Source organism: Mus caroli, chromosome 10, assembly GCF_900094665.2.
Source record: "Mus caroli chromosome 10, CAROLI_EIJ_v1.1, whole genome shotgun sequence".
NCBI classification, from domain to species: Eukaryota; Metazoa; Chordata; class Mammalia; order Rodentia; family Muridae; genus Mus; species Mus caroli.
Window position 1 is genome coordinate 119,756,994 of NC_034579.1, and position 19,903 is coordinate 119,776,896.

The 19,903-nt window shown below is 41.5% G+C and overlaps 1 protein-coding gene across 16 annotated transcripts in view; it reads left to right on the plus strand.

Annotated features, from left to right (window-relative positions):
• Positions 1-19,903, plus strand: part of R3hdm2 (R3H domain containing 2) — a 124,772-nt gene that overhangs the window by 26,671 nt on the left and 78,198 nt on the right. The window contains exon 1 of one of the 16 annotated variants that reach the window (XM_029482206.1): positions 16,759-16,828. The exons of 12 other annotated variants lie outside the window; for them this stretch is intronic. The gene's annotated coding sequence lies outside the window, so the exon portion shown is untranslated. Of the gene's footprint in view, positions 1-16,758; positions 16,829-17,168; positions 17,765-19,903 lie in introns of those variants that run through there. 3 more of the 16 variants (XM_029482210.1, XM_029482205.1, XM_029482208.1) reach the window with 3 other exon arrangements.

Sequence of the window (19,903 nt, forward strand, 5' to 3'; positions counted from 1 at the left end):
ACATCATCGAGTTCACACTGTCATAGTCTAGTTAAGTGTCACATCATCGAGTTCACACTGTCATAGTCTAGTTAAGTGTTACATCATCGAGTTATATCTTCATCCCTTGTATTTTTTGAGATAGGGTTTCACTATGTAACCTGGGCTGGCCAGGAACTGCCTGTATAGACCAGGCTAGTTTAACACACACACACACACACACACACACACACACACACACACACAGGGGTGGGGGATAAACTTGACACATGGCCTTTTTTGAATTTATTTTAAATGCCTGGGCTTCCTTGAGTTTATGGGGTTTTTCAGTTTTATTTTTTGTTTTTATTTGGTTTTTCGGCTAGATGCCGTAATTCTACTTTAGGATAGTATTATATTATTTTATGTGTTATGGTGGCTAGTCTTCATTATCAGCTTTTCTGAATTTAGAATTGTCTAAGAAACAGATGCACCTTGCTGTGTCTCTTAGGTGTTTGTAGAGAGGATTAACTGACAGCAAGACCTGTGCAGAATGTGGGTGGCACTCACCTGTAGGCTGGGGCTGAGGAAGAAAAGGAAGACACCAGCCTGAGTGCTGGGAATTCCTTTTTATGTCCTTTTCTCTGTGATTGAACTAAACTGTTCACTATGGCTTCCTTCCTGACTTAGACAGAATCCTTTGAGACTGTGAGCCAAAATGAACCCTTGCTGGGGCTGGGGATGTAGCTCAGTTGGTAGATTGCTTACCTGGCATGTGTGAGGCTACCTGGGTTTGGTCTTAGCATGATATAACCAGGTATGACTGGTGCTAGCTCTTGGGAAGTAGAGCCAAGAAGTAGAGACATTCAACGTCATTCTTGAGAACTTAGAGAATTTGTAGCCAGTCTTGACTACCTGAAGTTCTGTCTCAAAAACAACAAAACAAAAACCCAGTTATATCATTTATGTCAGATAATTTGATCACAGTGATGTGAAGTGACTAATGCAGGTACAGTAATATAAAAGAAAACCTTACAGCAGTGTCCTAGTCTCTCCTAGCTACTGTCCTGTTCTGATCAGACATTTGTACATACCAATTGTATAATAGGATTTAACTAATTTCCCATAAGTAGTTGATTGCCTTTTAAACATATTTAAGTAGTGAACCAAAGAAAGGTTTTGTATTTGCTAATATAAGTATCATTTCTGATATTCTTGATTCCTTTGTATAGATCTGATTTGATACTTATTTAGCCTGTACAGGTCTTGTGCTACTGAATTTTCTGTGCTTTTGTGTGTCTGGCAGGTAGTATGCATGTATGTATGCATGTATGTATGTATGTATGTATGTATGCATGTATGTATGAATTTTTGAGACAGGATCTCTCTGTAGCATTGGCTGCAGTGCTAGGAATGGAACCTAGGGCTCTATGTGTGCCCTAGGTTCTTCCCCCAACACCTCATTATCCTGCATTTTTTTCTTGTGAAATAAGTATGTATTTATAGGAAGTTGAAAAAAAAAAAAACCAGTATCCCATGAACCTTTAGTTTCTCCCAGTGTACCATTGCATAACTATAGTTCACTATTAAACCAGGGAATTGACATTGGTAAACTCTCCAGATCTCCAGAGTTCTGTTAGATTTTTCTTTCTGGAACCATGTGCAGTGTGTGTGTATGTGTGTGTGTTGCAACGTGCGTGTGTTGCGTGCACAGAATGTGCAGGTGTGTATGTGCTCATGAACCTTCATACTGAGGCTAGAGGAGAATGTTGGGTGTCTTTTTCTGTTGCTCTCCACTTTCTTTCTTTCTTTCTTTCTTTCTTTCTTTCTTTCTTTCTTTCTTTCTTTCTTTCTTTGAGACATCTCTCATTGAACCCGAAACCCCATATTTTGGCTGGGCTGGCCAGCAGTGCTCCCAGAATCCATTTGTCTCTCTGTCGCAATGCTGGATGGAGTTAGAGGCATACATGACTATACCTAACTTACATGGATGGTGGGTATTCCAAGTCAGGTTTTCTTGCTTGCACAGCAAGTATGTCTAACTACTGAACCATCTTCTCAGCTCACAAACTTAGAATTTTGTAAACATTAATTCATGTAACAATGACAGTTAGCATGTGTTGAAGCTTTGGGCTTGGTCCTTAGTACCACAGAAAGAAGACAAAGCTTATTAATAATAATGGTTTTATTACCATTACATAATAACCTGAAAGCAAATTATAGGGGTAAGTGACCTACAAGACAGCAACAACAGAAATCCTTGTGAAGCAAGGCATTATCTCCTACTTTTGCAAATTTCCTTAATGACAAATAGCATGCAAATTTTCTAAATAACAAAAGCAGCAGTCAGCACTTATTTAAGTGTTTCTAACACTGAAGCATTATATCTATTTTTACACCCCACATGATGGTTACTGTTTGTTTTACAGGAAAAGGAAACTGAGGCATTGCATGGTTAAATGACTTGCTTCACAAAAAAATGTTGGCTGTCACTTTTGTTACTTAATGTATACAAGCAGCACAAGACCTGGGTCACCAATTGTATTCTACTAACCCCGTCTTTAAGGACATTTGCTAAAGTAATAAGGTTTAGGGTAGCTATTTGAAACTTCACTGAGAGCTTTTAAGTTGTATTTGTGTGGGAAGAGGAACACATGTGCCAGGTGCCTGTGGAGATTGGGCAACTTGCTGGAGTCGTCATCTCTCTCCTGCCACGTGAGCCAGATACTGACCTTGACTGCAAGGCTGGTGAAAAGTGCCCTTACCAGCTGAACCCTAAAACCGGACTTCTTTTAAAACGACCTTTGAATCTAATGAAAAGAGCTTCATGTGTCTTCTGTTACAAAGTCATTGTCACCATTCTGAGCTTCCAGTCAGTTCCCAGTGAAGAAACCAGGCTAAGAAAGCTCTGCCCTGGAGCTGTGACCGAGGAGGTCATTTTCTTCTCCTGCCAAGAGTTGGAGTTCTTCTTACCAGGGAAATAGACCTCAAGTTTATTTCTGTGTTCAAGTTGCCTTCTATCTTAACTCTCACTCCTGAACGTAGCCTTCATGTTTGATTTGAGGGAGTGCTAGTAGACTTCAGTAATTGTATACCTTGAAGCATTTTAGACATTTATAGCTGTCTATTTCTGGTACATTGGAGCTTCTTAGATTTTGTGTCTCTGTTTGTTTGTTTGAGATGGGATCTCATTATGTAACCCTAGCTGGCCTGCAGCATATATGTGTCCACTAATGTCCTCTGTGTATGCACTGTGGCATACCATACACCAAAACAAAACAAAAGCCACCACCACCACCAAAAGCACCAAACCAGAGCTTTAGTACAGCCTGGTTAGTTGTTATCTTGGGAATCGTCGCTGCTGCTTATATGTTAGAACATCAGATAGTCATTCTGGATCGCTTCTCTGTTCATGACACACCTAAGTACATATTACACTGTGTGTATTACATGCATGTGCCTACACGCTGACACTAGAACATCAGCTAGTCACTGCAGCCTTGCACTTTTGTAGCTAATGATTTAGCAATACTTACCTTGGCAAGACCTAATAGCAATGGATGTAGTCGTTTTAATTGTGTGTTTTGAGGCAGAACCCCATGAAGCCTGGTTTGGCTTCACATCCACTCGAGCCCAGCGTTTTGCACTCTTGGGCCTCCTGCTCTTACTTCCCAAGTGCCGGAGTTGTAAGTGTGCATGCTTGGTTTTGTTTTTCTTGTTGTGCCTCACGTGATGTTCTTAAGGTTCACCTTAAGCATATTGCCACTGACAGAATTTCTTTGTTAAGGCTCTGTGGTATTCCACTGCAGCTCTGTGCTACCTTTTGCTTATTCATTTCTTCTTGATGGACACTTTGGATTGCTTCCACTTTTTAGGTATCATGAATAATAGTGCTTGCAAATGGATATACAAATACCTGTCATATCCTGTTTTAAGTTATTTTAAATATATTCCCAGAAGTGGAATTAGGGTTAGAACATGGATTTGAATGGGAAGAATTGGATGATGATGATGGTGGTAATGATGACAGTGGTGAGGATGCGGCAGCGGCTGCTGCTGCTGTTGCTGCTATTAGACTTCCATGGAGTCCGTGAAGGAAATCCTGAAATGGGATTCATGGACAACTGTGTTTGGTTTTAGTTTCTTAAAATTGGCCCCACTTTGGTGTCACCTTTCTGCCTGTAAGAGAGGAGCAGAGTGACTGCAGAGCATATGACAGCGCTGCTTTAGTCATAGATTCGATGTGAACCAGGCATCCTGCAAACACTTTGGAAATTATTTAATCTCATTAACATGCTAGGAAGGAGATTTTTGGCATGCTGCTTTATAGCTCAGTACAATGAGGCATGAGGAGCTACTTGAAATCCTAGAGCTGGTATGTGATAGTGTTGGGTAGGCGTCATCCTAATGATTTAGGTTCTGGGCCCGCTGAGGCAGCTCAGTGAGAGATGTGCTTGCTATAAAGCCTGACTACCTGAGGTAGATCCTTAGTGCTCCTGGGATGGAAGGAGAGAATTAAGTCCCACAGGTTCTCCTCTGACCCCTTTTATAACTGAACGTAATGCTATAACAGCATGCATGCAAACCTACACTGTGCCTTAAGTTTTATCACAAATGTGGATATAGATGTCTCCTTCCCTCCTGCCATGGTAAATGTGCTTTCATAGTGACCTAGATGATCAAGTTGGAGTTGTGAAGAGTCTCCACAATTGTGAGGTACAAAGGGATCCTTCAGGGACACCCACACATTTTGTTTTATCTATACACCATCCATTATTATTATTACTGTTACTGTTATTATTATTACTATTATACTCACCATTCAGGCTGTGAAAGGTATAGCACAGTGGATATGATTTGAGCAGAGACCCACTGAGGACCCTGGGCTCCTTGGGCAGGGACTTCTGCACTTGCGATAGGAAGGGGAGTCAGCCTTTCTAGGATCTGTCCTCTGGTTCCATTGACATCTTGATCTATGGTGATGGGCAAGTGAGAGGAGCATCTGTACTGCCTACAGGAGTGGAACAGGGCTCGTTTGCTCTGATAGAGAATGGTACTAATGCCAGGACTCAAGTCCAGGCATGTCTGACCACATTGTCCCTTGTCACACTGAGAGAGCTAAGGTTTGTAGAATAGAAAGCTGAGATCTCCTCTACACGTTGGCAGGCAGGAATGGAGAACAGCTGGCCAGACATTGCCATGCCAAGTGAGCTAAACAGAACATTTTAAAAATCACAGCTTTTACCTTTAAAAATGCTGTTATTTTCTGAGCATTTCCTCGTAGTACTTAAAAGAATTTAAGAATTGAAAGTAAAGCAAAACAAAAAATTCAGTGCATCTTAGTCCAAATCCAACTGGCCTTTGTGTTGTTTAAGTGGAAAGGCACAGTTGTAAACGAACTCAGCCCAATTTCTTCTAAAGAAATGTGAGTATCGTGCTTATTGATCTATTGGATTAATTATGTATTGGCCTGTGATTTAGGAAGTTTCTTTGGTGCTATTTATTTGCTTAATTAAAATAAAGTAACATAAGAGAACCAGGTTATTGTTTCTTTCCTATTCTATGTTATACTTTTATTGGTAGACTAGTTATCATTAAGGGTTCTCTTGGCTGAGTGTGGTGGTGCATAGCTGAAACCCCATTACTTAGAGGCAGAACGATTGGGAGTTCAGAGTCAGTCTTAGCTATAGTCTGAGTTTGACACTAGCCTGCACTATATGAAACCCTTTTATAAAATCGAAAAATAGATAAAAAAAAAGTTATCTTAAACAGTCATATAATTTTGGCTGTTTGGGACTGGTTTCATACTTACAAGGACTATGTGTACATGTGTGTATATCTAACCTCACATGCATGTTTTATATCTTTTCAAAATTACATTAATACTATGTCATATCTTTTACATTAGTGTTATGTGTGTGTACGTGGATGGAGGTCAGAGGGCATCTTTTGGAAATTGCTTTTCTTCTTTCCTATGTGGGTCCTAGGGATTGAACTCAGGTCATCAGGCTTAGCAGCAAGCACCAGTACTTGCAGAGCCGTCTGTCTGGTCCTGAGAAATCAAATGCAGGATGTTTTCTTCGCCATATGTATGTTTACAAGTGCATCGCAATTCTGCTGCTCTGAGTGGCAGTTTCACTAGCCTCCATTTATCGCAAAGGGCTTGGGAACTTGTTGACATCAAAACCATTTTCCTGTGACTCCCGATGCTCCCGCCTTGTCTCCTGAACCTCTGGTCTATTTTTAAATCCTGCTGCTGTGTGCTGTATTGCAGCAGTTTTCCTGAATTATTTATCATTGTTTCGAACTGAATGGAGCAGTATAGTTTGATTTTATTTGTTTTCTCTTTTTTCACCACTGCTCATTAGAATCTACATGTCTGTCTTTACCACGGTTGACAGATTTGGTTCATGTTAAACCCCACTTGGCCCAATCCTGGGAAGGTCTCACGTACTGTGGGAAGAGGCCACAGCACGTGTTACACAGTGAATGAGCTTGGGTTAGTACTGTGTTCTGCTGGGCCACAGAAGCTCTCAGCTCGTAGAGACTGTTGCGCTGAGTTCTCTTCTGGTGATGTTTTTCCTTCTGTAGTTCCTACTATTATAGTGTTTATTTAAGAGCAGAGGAGAGAAATCTGGATGAAATGCACAGCAGGGAGCCGAGATTCCTTTTTGTTACAAATGTGACCTTGAAATTCCCTGGTGTAGAGATACGGGTTGTGGAAGATGGTTTTGTTTTGTTTGGAAATGTTGTTTGTGGGCCTAAAAGTAAGGCCATGGCTCTGGGAGGTGTGGCTCTGAGAGGCGCTTCTGTCTGTCTCTGTCTGAGCCCATCAAAGCTGCTTTTGCACTTTGTCTTCAGTGTGGGTTTCTCCCTGGATCTCGTTTAAGGAAAGGATCATTTTCCTCTGTTTGTACATATTGCTGTTGAGTATTGTGTACTTTTTACAACAGGAACCGTTTGAGCTTTGTAAGCAGAGGGCTGGTCAGTCACTAAACTGTGTGAGACCTTCAAGCTGCTGCTTTATCAGTCTTTGAGTGCCTTTAAAACGACTTCTGGGGCAGTGGGGAATGACTTTTTTTTTTTTTTTTTAATCTACTGAACCAGAAGAACCTTTTGGGCCTTCTGTTGTTGCTTCTGGTCAGTTGTACTGACCAAGAAACTGGGACCTTACTGCCCTTTACTCCTTGCTGGTAGGCAGCAGTGGACCTCAGATGTGGATATCCCATACTGCTTGGCAGGACTGAGGATGGCTCTGCTGCCTCCTCACAGATGCCGCATTTCTTTGGACCTGTCAGACAAGTTGAACTCACCTTGTTTTCTATTTTCTCTTGTTCCCATTCACGTTCCCTTTGCCCAGACATTTCTATGGCTTCTTAAAAACCAGCTTAGAATCACTTTTATTTTATTTTATTTTATTTTATTTTTTGAGCTGTGTAGCTTGAACTTGTGATCTGCCTTAGTCTTCCCAGTACTGCAGTTACAGGTGTATGTACCATGTGATTCAGAATTGCATCTTGTTGTTGTTGAGTGGCCCACGATTCATGCTGCCCAGCAGCTGTTAATCTGTACATACTCCTCTCTTCTCCTTGAGCTCACAATGTTTGGCCTCATTACCAGGTTAGAGTCAGTAGAACCAAGATCATAATTAAACCCTCCTAGTAAAGAAATTTCTTCAGTCAAATACTGTTGTCCACTTGTACAGTAAAAAGAAAAAACCAAAAAGTGAGGTAAAAATAGGAAACAAAAGTTAAGGTTCTAATTTGAATAAATATATTAATCAGACTATTTATTCTGGAGTATCATCGTAGTGGAATGAGTTACCTTTCTTTCCTGGTCTAGCCAGTATTATGCATCCTGGCTTGCCCTTTCCAGAATTGAGAAATGAGAATTTGAATGGCTTCAGGCAAGACCAAAGATCATCACAAATGGTATTTACAGAAATGATACAATGTTCATTACTTTAGACATGTATTGGTCATGTATGTATTGGTCATGAAAAAAATATAGCATGTAGCCATGTCTCACGCCACATTTGTCACGCAGAGTGTTAGGTTGGTCTCTTCACAAAAGCTAGGTTGCTGTGCTTTCTTTGAAGGCATTAGGTATAGTGCTCTTTGGAAGTATAAATATATTTTGAAGGTCTGAGCAATTTTTTTATCTAGATACCAAAGGGCTATTTGTAAGAGTTCAGTGGCCTTCTGTTAATATGGAATTCCACAGAGTGACACAGTATCAGGTCTGTAATCAGTTCCTCATTCTTTAAGTAAACAGTGTGTTCTTGTTTGTTTATTTGAGACAGGGTTTCTCTGTATAGCCCTGGCTGTCCTGGAACTCACTCTGTAGACCAGGCTGGCCTCAAGCCCACAAAGATCCACCTGCCTCTACCTCCTCAATGCTGGGATTAAAGGCGTTTAATCTGTTTAGGTGACTAACCAGTATCCTTGCTAGCAGTTTTTGTAGCCAGCTGATTCTTGTTCACTTTACTACTGGTCAGTTTGTGAGTATAAAGTGGTTAGTCTGAATAAATCATGATACAGACTAGAGATTGCACTGGCATTTGATAGCAACATGGTGTGAGAACACAAGTTGGAATGATTCCCTCCTTTTCTAATCTGTGTGTTGCTATGTCTGAGTATGATGTAGATATATGTGCAGATGCATGAACACAATGCAGTGTCCATGTGCAGTTCATGGGATGACTGGAAGGGTCTGACCTCTCTTTTATAAGGAGTCTCACTTGCTTGCTGCTCTGTATGCTGGTCTAGCGGGCCTGTGACCCTCCAGGCAGTCTCCTGTCACTCCCCTTTCATCAGAGGGTCACCATGGTTACACATGTGCTGCCTGACTCACACCTGCATGACAAGTCCTTCACTGTCTCCCCAGCCTCAGAGCTGGACTATGTCCATGTGGCATTTCACCTGGACGAGCTTCAGTAATATCTGTAACAATAAGGATTTTAAAGTCTAAGTGCTGTCTCATTATGATTTTATACAGAATTGGTTCTGAGTCATGTGATAGTAAGTTCATGTTCAGTTTTTCCCAATTGTCTGTGAGCTGTCTTTTCTTACTGTTGTGTTCATATGATTTCAAAGATAGTGTTTTAGTTAGGGTTTCTATTGTTGTGAGAAGACATCGCAAGGCAGCTCCTCTAAAGGAAAACATTTCACTGGTGCAGGCTTACAGCCCAAGGTTTATTCATTATCATCATGTTGGGGAGTGTGATGACACACAGGTGGTCATGGTGCAGAAGGAGAAGCTGAGAGTTCCACATCTGGATCCATAGACAGCAGGAAGAGAGTGAATCACACTGGGCCTGTCTTGAGCATCTGAGACCTCTAATCCCACACCCAGTGACAGTTCCTCCAGTAAGGCTTCATGTACTCCAACAAGGCTGCTCCTCCTGAGAGTGCCATTCCCTGTGGACCTACAGTGACCATTTATTCAAAGGATCACAGATCGCCAGTGAATTTAAATTTCATCCTTGAATAAATAAAATTGTGTGAAGCAGAGAGATCCTAAGTAGTTGTCTGGGATGCTGCAGTGCGCCTGTGACGTATGGGGAAAACTCTGACTGGGGTTCTTGTACTGCCTGTTTCAGAACTTGAGGACTCAAGATCTGAACACATGCTGAGGAACCTGTTGGTTTTAAAGCTTACGTTAACATCTTAAAGTGTGAGAAAATCTAAAAATTCCCATTTGCTTATGCCTTTCTTTGTCATCCATTAATTCTGTAGTTGAGTCTGAGAATAGCTAGTTTTAAAATACCTGAAAATAATCAGTCCATGATTATTAAAGACATTTTAGACATTGCTATGAGTAAATACATATAAAAAGAAAACATTACCTACTGTACTTTAAAAGAAAATTTCTCTTTTATATATAGTTTTTGATTTTTGTGTTTATATGTAATGTACTTGTATATGTGTGTGTTCATTGTGTATATTGTGTTTTTATGTGTGTGTAAGCTCAAAGTTGACATCATGTGTCTTCCTCAAATGCTGTCCACTTCATTTACTGATGCAAGGTCTGTTGCTGAGCCCAGAGCAGCTTCTCCTGGAGACCCAGCCTCTGCTTCTGAATGCTGGGTTGTAGGTGTGCAGCTTGCCATCCTGACTTTGTGTGAGTTCTGGGGGTTGAACTCTTCAGGTTTGTGCACAAGTATTTTACCTCTGTCCATCTTCCTAATCTCTCCGTATACATTTATCCCATTATCTTCTTTGTAAGTACTAACAACTAATAAACAGAGTTTTGAGTGTGTGTTCTAGGCCAGTGGCTTAACCGTCATATATGTCATGTTGTGCTGACCCCTGTCTTAGTTAAGGTTTTATTGCTTTGAAGAGACACCATAACCACGTCAACTCTTCTAAAGGCAAACATTTAAGTAGGGTTGGCCTGCTGTTTCAGGGGTTTATAGTCCATTGTCATCATGGTGGGAAGCATGGTAGTGTCCAGGCAGGGGTGGTGTTGATGTTCTACATCTTGATCTGAAGGCAGGAATGAATGGACTCTACTGCAAACAGCCAGGAGAAGAGTCTCTTAAAGCCCAACCCCACAGTGACACACTTCCTCCAACAATGCCACTTCTATTCCAACAAGGTCACAACTCGTAATAGTGCTACTTCCTGTGGGCAATGCATATTCAAATCACCACAACCCCCAACCATAAAATTATTTCAGTGTTACTTCATAACTTTGTTTCCTTTATGAATTGTAATGTAATATCTGACATGCAGGATACCTGATATGCAACCCCCCATAGGGCGGGTTGAGAACTGCGCTGTTCTAGACTATCCTAATTACTCTCCCTTGTCATTCTGAGTCATTTATGTGAATGTGCCATCAGTTACTGTTGTATTCATTATTAGTTATTTGACATTCCCAGGTTTCTATCCATTATAAGTGCTGCTTGTGAACATTTCCCTATAGGTATATTTTTTATTTAATAGTTTTTATTATAGGACAGTAGGGTTTTCTTCTTTCTCTCTGTGAGAGCAGGGCAGGGGCGTGGACGAGGTAGTGCTGTGAGCTGAACCACAGCGTAGCATCCTCAGTCCTTACTTGTGAGTTTGAGATAGGGTCTCGCCAATTTCCTAGACCGTGAACTCACCATGGAACTGTAGGTAGGTGTTGAACCTTTGATATTTTTTGCCTCAGCCTTCTGAGTAGCTGGGATTACCAACAGATTTAGGAAGACTAGAATTCCAGTGTTAAAAAAACAAAACCAAAAACAAGAACAGTTGGGCATAGTGGTACTCACCGCTAATCTCAGCACTGGAAAGGATATGTCTGAAACCAGCCTCGATTTCATAGTGAGACTATGTCTCAGAAACAAAAACAAAAGAAAACAAAACCCATCAAACAACAATAATAAATGCTGTTTGAAGTGCCCATAATTGCCTATAATTCAGCACTCTCTAGGTGAAAGCAGGATTGCCAGTTTAAAAACAGCTTGAGCTACATACTAAATTGTAGGCCAGCCTGGATGATAGAGTGTGATTCTGTCAAAATAAAGACCCCAAAGTGTTTAAAATATTGCATGGGGCAGGGATGGTGATGCACGCCTTTAATCCCAGCATCTGGGAGGCAGAGACAGATGAATCTCCGTGAGTTTGAGGCTAGCCTGGTCTATGTACAGAGTTCTGGGCTAGACAAGGCCTGGCTCAATCAAAATAAAGAAATAAAACAAAATATTGCTCAGACTAAATAAAATGTTCGCAAATGATAAATGCAGCTTGTTTTTCACATTTATTTTGTGTGTATATTACATGGGCCATGCACATGCTGTGGCACTTGTGTGAGGTTGGAGGACAGCCTGTGGAGTGTTGGCTGCAGACCTTTGCCTGCCAAGCCATCTTGCCAGCATCATAACTTGCTTTGAAATCATGTAATCCTGCAGGACTTTATATTCCACATGGGTTTAACAAATTAATTCTTTTTTTTTTTTTTACAATTTATTTTTACTATTTTATTGTATGAGTGTTTTGTCTATGTGCACACACTACATATTTGCTTCCTGAGGAGGTGGTAAGCCTCTGTGTGCATGCTGGGAATGGAACCTGGTCTTTCCAACAACAACAAATGCCCCTAACCACTGAGCCAACTCTCCAGGCCCAAAAATGGTTCTTAAAGAAAGGCACATCATTCAAATATATTGCAGTAGTTCTGTCTTCATAAGGAAGTATTTTGAAAGGAGTGCTCAGACTTGCTGTCTCTGGCCCCTTCCGTTCAGTTGTCACTGTTCGCCTTTGTAAAGCCCTGGTAGTTTCTCTTAGTGTACCCTTGGGGGAGTCAGCCACCCAAACCCAGATGTGCTTCAGTCCTACAATGTCTAATAGAATGTAAGTGCTCTGGAAGCCTCACATTGTTTAGGGACTGAGGACAAGAACAGCTTCCCTATCTGCAGAGCTCTAGTGTTTTGTTTGGAGACAGGGTTTCACTGTAGCCCAGGCTTTCCCAGAACACATTCAGTAGCTTAGGCTGGTCCTGAGCGCTCCATCTTTTCTGCCTCAGCATCCCACACGTGTTTTCTTTTGAATCCGCAGTTGGATGTGGTCAGATGGAGGCTCTCATCTCATCTTATCTGACCTGTCAGTGACCTGTCAGTGACCTGTCAGTTCTTACAGCAGTGGTTCTTTTTCTTCTCTGAAGCACTTTCTTACTTGGCTTGTAAAACAAGCTTTCTGCTTACATTGAATATTTCTTGGCTGTTTCTGGTTCTTGTAAAACCCCTGCCTCACTATAGTCCCAGTCTGGCCTCAAACTTGGAATTCTTCTGGCATGGATGTCTACTCTCTATTAGTGAAAACTACCAGACTTACAAAGTAAATAGGATATTTCAAACTAGCATACCATGTACCCTTTAATAATTATCAATAATCTAATTTTTATTTTATTTATTAACTTATTTTTTGTTTTGACAGTCTCACTATGTAGCCCTGGCTATCCTAGAACTCTCTGTAGACCAAAATGTCCTTTTACTCACAGAGATCTTCCCTTCCTCTGCCTTCCAAGTTATTTTATTTTTTAGTTCTGTATTTATGTAATGAAGTCTGGACTCAAAGTCTGTATAGCCAAGGATGACCTTGAATTTGTGATCTTCCTAGTGCTGAGATTGCATCATGCCTGTACCAGCACACACAGCGTGTACAGTGCTGAGGATGAGCCATGGTGTGTGCACTGCAGGCAGGCATCCACCAACCGAGCTGCATCTCAGCGGCAGTTCACGGTTAGTCTAGGGTTCCACACTAGTCTTCTGCAGCCTTCATTCCTTTCTTTCTAACGTTTTCTTTTTGATGCTTACCCACAGTAGGTGAATTACTTTCTAAAAAGAATTTTTTTTTTTCATTGCTGGGGATAGAACCTAGCTTTCAAACAAACTAAACAAGCGCCCTGCCATGGAACTATGTCCTCAGTCTCTACCACACAGTACACATAACGTTTGTATTGCTTCTGGTGGCTCTGCTTTGTAGTCAGTCCTCTCTCTTCTCCTAGATCTTGGCAACCACCAGTGTATCTGTTGTTTCTATAATTGTTGCTTTTCCAGAAAATCATGTAAATATAATCATATAATATGTTACATTTCCAGACTAGTGTCTGTCATCCAGTATGCCTTTAAGATTCATATACATTGTTACATATCTTAGTAGTTAATTTATTTTTTTATCACTGAGTAAATTTCCATTTTTTTGAATCACATTTGTTAACTTACTGAAGATTAGGTCTTTTTTCAATTATAAATAGAGTAGTTCAAAGCATTGACGTACAAGTTTTGCATATGCACAAGGAGTGGGGTATTTGGTCTGGTTAAGTTCAGAGCGATGGAGCCAGCACAGGAGACTCCAGTCCTTGCTTCACTTGTCTTGTCAGTCTCCACCCAAGGTTTCTGGCCTTTTCAGAACTGAACACTGCTTTCTTAAATGCTGTTGAGGGCTGTTGCTTTGTTTTAAATTGAGGTGTAGGGGTAATAAGAATGTGCTTGGCATACATATGAAGGTTAGAAAACAACATTTCAGAAATTTGTTCTTTGCTTCTCCCTTGTTTGAACACGGTTTCCCTTGTGTCCACCTTTCTGTTGCATAGCAGTCCACAAGCTTCTGGATGACTCTCCCATAAGAGTGCTGGGATTACAGGTGTGAACCACCATGCCTGTGGGAGTGCTGGGATTACAGGTGTGAACCACCATGCCTGTGGGAGTGCTGGGATTATAGGTGTGAACCACCATGCCTGTGGGAGTGCTGGGATTACAGGTGTGAACATGCCTACCTGGTGCCTTTCAGAGACCAGAGAACATGTTGGGTCTTCTAGAACTGGAGTTACTTTGGGTAGCTCCACAGTTACAGTAGGTGATGCTGGGAATTAAGGCTAGGTCCTCTCTGAAAGAGCAACCAGTCAGGGCTCTTAACCACTGAGCCATCTCTCCAGCTCCATGGATTAGGTTTTTGTTGACCCTGGCTGTCCTGGAACGTGCTCTGTAGACCAGGCTGGACTTGAAGTCAGAGATCTGTTGTGGAAATTATTTAATCCCAACCAGGGGTTTCTATTGCCTTTGATCATTTAGTTACCAGATAAAAGACACACATAACCTTTATATTTACAATTAGTCTTAAGTAGCACAAGAGCTGGCCAGATACCTACCCTCTGTGCTGATTGAATCTACTTTCTTATCGATAACCCCAAGTTATTACTTACTATGTTTCATCTGAGTTGCTCTTAACACCAATTAGTCAGCCCTCAGGGCCACATTTTTTTATGGCTCACCTAACCCATGACAGCTCTTCCTTCATTTTCAATCTTTTCTCGAAGTTCTCTGATTCCAAAGCACAGGAAACCTAAACCCAGTCTAGTTTTCTTCTGCCTAGCTATTGACTGCCTGCATCTTTATTTACCAATGAGAAATAACTTGTGGGTAGGGTCACAAGGTCTATGCACTTAGCATTACAGTAAACAGCAAGACCAAACCTCAACAGAGATCCTGCCTCTGCCTCCCAGTGCTGGGATTGAAGGTGTGTGCATGGGTGGGTTTTTGTTTTTTTTTTTAAATAAAGATTTATGTATATGAGTACACTGTAGCTGTCTTCGGACACACCAGAAGAGGGCACTGGATCCCATTACGGATGGTTGTGAGCCACCATGTGGTTGCTGGGAATTGAACTCAGGATCCCTGGAAGAGCAGTTAGTGCTCTTAACCGCTGAGCCATCCCTCCAGTCCCAGGTGAGTGTTTCTTAGCTTCTCTTGCTATACTTAGGTTGCCTTGACTTTAGCCATAGTAATTTTGTGTTGTGACAGATTTTGCTATCTCTAGGGTGTATTGCCTCCTGTAGATTAGATATTATTACCACTTTTCTTTAGGTACTTCAAAAGTAGGACCTAGGGCTGGAGGTGTATAGCTCAGTGAGTACATTCTTAGAGTGTGCAGGGTACGGAGTTAATCCTCTATGATTGAAAGGAAGGGACCCAAAGAGGGAGGAGAGAGACTTTGAAGGCCACATTTAGACCAGTTAAACTTGGAGCCACACTTACTTTGTTTATTGGAGGCAGGGTTCTGCAACCCAGGCAGACGTTGAACTGTTGTAGTCTTTAAGAGTACTGGGATCATGGGTGTGAGCCACCGTACAGGATTTAAATTAGAAGTTCCAGGGTGGATCCCTGGAGATGATGTTCAGGCTCAGGGATTTCCCAAGATGGAGTCTTTGCTGGATATGTGGATGTGGTGCCTCACACTTTTGATCCCAATACTTGGGGAGCAGAATTAGGGTGATATCTGTGAGTTCCAGGCCAGCCAAGGCTACATAGTGAGACCCTGTTTCAACAACAGAAACAGCAAAACAGTCTTTTCTCTATAGATAGACTGTCCTTGAATCAAAGCACACCTCCTGCCTCCCACAGGTGTGAGCCACCATTGCTGGCTCTCACTATGCACACTTTATCCTTTCCATAGTTACTGCTCTTTCCTTGTGGTCTCCTGAGAATTTACTCCTTTATTGTAATATGTTTATCCTTATCTTGTAATAGTCGTTCCTGCCCCCCACCCCTTTCCTCATTTTATAACTGCAATTTTCTGCTTGGTCTTTTGAGGGGGGGCAATATGGGAGGAGAAACAGATAGCTCCTAGTGTTCCATGCTGCTTATCTTCTGCCTCCAAGTAAAAAATGATTTTACTAAATATAGCTTGCTGGAAAGACAACTCTCTGTAACTGTGTTTGGTCTTTGTTTTACATTTTTAAAGCTGAGCCTGGTAGCTTTTAGGTAAAAAGCATTTCTTTGACCTCAATTATTTTGCAGGTGAGAAAAAGGCAGGATAAATTTAAAAGTGAACTTTTACATCCCCAAATCATTATTCTTCACTAAAAAGTCTATTTTGGCAGCTGAACATATGCAGCAAAAAAGGAGCTGCTGCTGTATCTTTAAAAGCTGTCCTCAGAGCAGTGTGGAGGCAGGCATGCCACAGAAGTACCTGAATGAAAGCAGGAAGAGGAGGGGGGGGGGGGGGGAGCCTCTCCTCTCCTCTCCTCTCCTCTCCTCTCCTCTCCTCTCCTCTCCTCTTCTCTCCTCTCCCCTCCCCTGTGTGTGTGTGTGTCTGCCTGTCTGTCTGTCAGAGCTCTGAGTGACATCCTTAAAACAGCTGGGCCATGGTCCGCTTCAGAATATCTCATCATAGCAATTAGCTGCAGAAGCAGCAACAAGGATCAGTAGCATTTCATTCAAGGGTGAAGGGGGGCGGCTGGGGACTGTGGGCGGGGGAAGAGGCACAGGTTTCCCAGAAGGAATTTCTTCCGGCAAAATTCCGGCAGGCAGAACAGATCCTTACAATGAGGTCTCCATTAATAATGTGAGCTCGCTGCTGGTGTAAGTGCAGATCCATCCGGGGTGAGTTTTGGATAATTTTCTTTCTTTAAATAAAAGTCCTTGGACTTCACAGGCTGAGAGAGGAGAGGTGACAAAAATTGGCATTTTAAAATAGCATTGTTGATCTCCCTGTACAATACACACTATGGAAATTCAGTTTTCAAATGTTAAATATTGTGGGGGTTTTCTGGACATTTTCCGAGGCTGTTTTTATCTTTAAAATATTTTAAATATTAGGTTTGCTACAACTTGTACTGTTTGCTGATTCTACTTCTTCCATGATTATTTTAAGCAATGCTTCATTCAGATTTTGCTTATGAGAATCACTGTGATTTCTGTTCTCTTTGGTGATGCTGTTGACGCACATTGCAGGAAGCAGGGAATCCCCTATAAATATCCTTCACTGTGTCATTACCTAGCTCTCCCTCCATGCCCGACTGGTGACTGTGCCTCTGTGTCCTGTGTCTTTATGTAACTGTCCCTACTCATCAGATGTGTTAAAGAGAAATATGTCGCCTTTGTCGCATCTCCAGAGCCTTTGTGATTACAAGCATCTGGGAGAATTTTGCTAAACTGTTTTCCTACAAATGCTGTTTGATGTATTAAGGCTTCTCTGGGTTTGCCACTGTTAATTTTGGGTGGCTTGTTTGTTCCTTATAATTGGCTTGTTTTTGTTTGCTGGCTCTGGTTTCTAAAGAGTGCAGAGATGGGATTCCCTCTGCCTCCAGTGACGTATTATTTTGTTTGCAGTCTTTTTCTTCTGTGAGGGAGGGGTCAGAGAGAAGGAAGAAGAAAAATGGATCTGAAGTCTTTGTGACTCGCTGCCGGCTGGGCACCACTGACTCGAGCTGAAGCTGGAGTGGGATGTTTAGCTATAGGGTACCTGTGCTTGTTTCTCCTCACAGCAGGCTTAGACCAGAGTCGGATCGCTGAAGCAAGGTGCTTGAATTTAACCCCGTGAGTGCTGATGCTAATGAATTTTACCTAATTCCTATTTCTAAATGTAGAAGGAAAACGAGCTCATGAAGGTTTTAGAACCCAGAAGCTGTTAATTTAAATTTGAGTTTTGGAGTGTGGGATTTTTCTGTATTTATACTGGTCCTGGTCACTTTGTGTGCTGTTTTCTAGACCTCAAAATAGGCAGTTATATAAAAGTCCTTGCCATTGTAGTTCAGAGTAAAATTTAATTTTGAATCTGTATAGCTAAAGCTAAGGTTAGGAAGGACTTGCCAGGTATAAACCTAGTTGTGAGCTTTAACAGCCCTAGATGGTTAGTTTTGGATTCTATTTGTGCTTTCAGTTCCTTTTAAGCCTGTCCATTTTAATATAAATGATCTCTGAGGCGACCTGCGGAGGTCAATTTGAAGAACTCAGTAGACTAGAGCCTAGGAAAAGCTAAAGCCGCCTTGTGTATAAAGCTTGCATGTTTGGATAGCACATGCCGACTTGTTCCTTTAACAACATTCCTGTTTATTTTCTTTCTTGATTTATTTCTCGTTTTGTACTGCCACTATTCAGAATTCTTCGTAAGAAATGAAAAAAAAAATACTAGATTGGACTGTTTTGCTTAGATATGCAGTTCTATTTTCTGTGGTACCTCAGTAATTTATTATATCCATAAATGTTTCAAACTAACAATTTAACTTTATTTAGCCGGAAGTAGGGTGGAGGAGACAAGGGTAGCTGTAGAGTAAATGAAGAGCGATGGATGCTCTCTCTTCACTGGAGACAGAGGCAGGGCTGCAAGCGTGGTGGTAAGCATGGTTCTTCTGCGGCTCTGCATCTTGATATTTCAGCAAATATGTGGGTAATTTCTCATTAGCTTTTCAGGAAACCCCTGTGGTGGACAGCCCTCCTCAGCCGTTGCTGGGAGACTGCTCTGACGTCACTGGAGCAGCTCCGTCTGCAGCCAGAGCAGGAATAGCCTGTGAGAGGAAGAACTGCTGGGAAATTAAAAGATGACAGTTTTTTAAAACGTGGTTTTCATTTGATTTAGGGGTGGGTAGGATATATCTAAAGCCTTATTTTTTTTTTAACTGTTTCAGTCATTTTCAAGCTCCCTAAAAAATACCAAAAGATTATTTTCTTTCAACTGAAAGTGTCTTTTTAATTTTGTTTTCTAATTATCAGGGCTTTTGTAAAGGTCAAGGAAAAAAGCTCTTAAAGGTGTTAGAAAAGTAAGATCACAGTTTCTTTTTATCATTTGTGTTCTTCCACTCTCTCCCTTTCGGGGGATTAGGGAAGATCAAAGCTTTTGTAAAGGGTGGTTTAGCATAATTTAAGAATAATTAAAAACACATGTTAGGAAGACATTTTGGCAACTCTGATTGTTTTGTTTTATATGATTTTATTTACTTATCTAATTGCTTAAGAGAGGGTCTCACACAGCTGGGGACGACCTCAGACTTGCCGTATAGCCAGGAATGACCTTGAGTTCCTCATCCTCCTGCCTCTGCCCCTCCAGTCCGGGTGCTACCGTATTAAGTTCTGGTGATGCTGATATGAGACCATTTCTGAACCCCTCTTTCTCCTAGCTTCTCCCTTTTGTTAGTAGCCTGTTATTAGTTTCACTTTAAGAAAGGGGTTCCCCTGGGTGTGGTCCACCCCCCCACCCCCCCAAGTGGATTTCTGAGTTTGAGTCCAACCTGATACACAGATTGAATTCCAGGAGAGCCAGGGCTACACAGAAAAACCGTCTTGAAAAAAACGATAGAGAGCAAAAAGCATTCTTGTTGAATGTTTGGTCTACCATTTGCTGATAGTTATCAACTAATTTTTTTTTTCAATTTCTTCATATGTAAAATGAGTATAATAGTACCCACTCCCTAGATATTTTTAAGGGTCACAGGGATAAGGGCTTTTTCTGTTTGTGAGCTAAGGCTCTAAGGTGGCTCAGTAGGCTAGGGTTTAGGGAGGGCACTTAACTGCCAAATCTGGTGGATAAACTAAATTCAGTCCCTGGAACCCATGTGGTGAGAAGAGAAGTCACTTCCACAAGTAACCTTCTGAGTTGCCTACCTACACACACACTCACACACACACACACACACGCACACACACACACACACACACACACACACGCACGCACACACACAC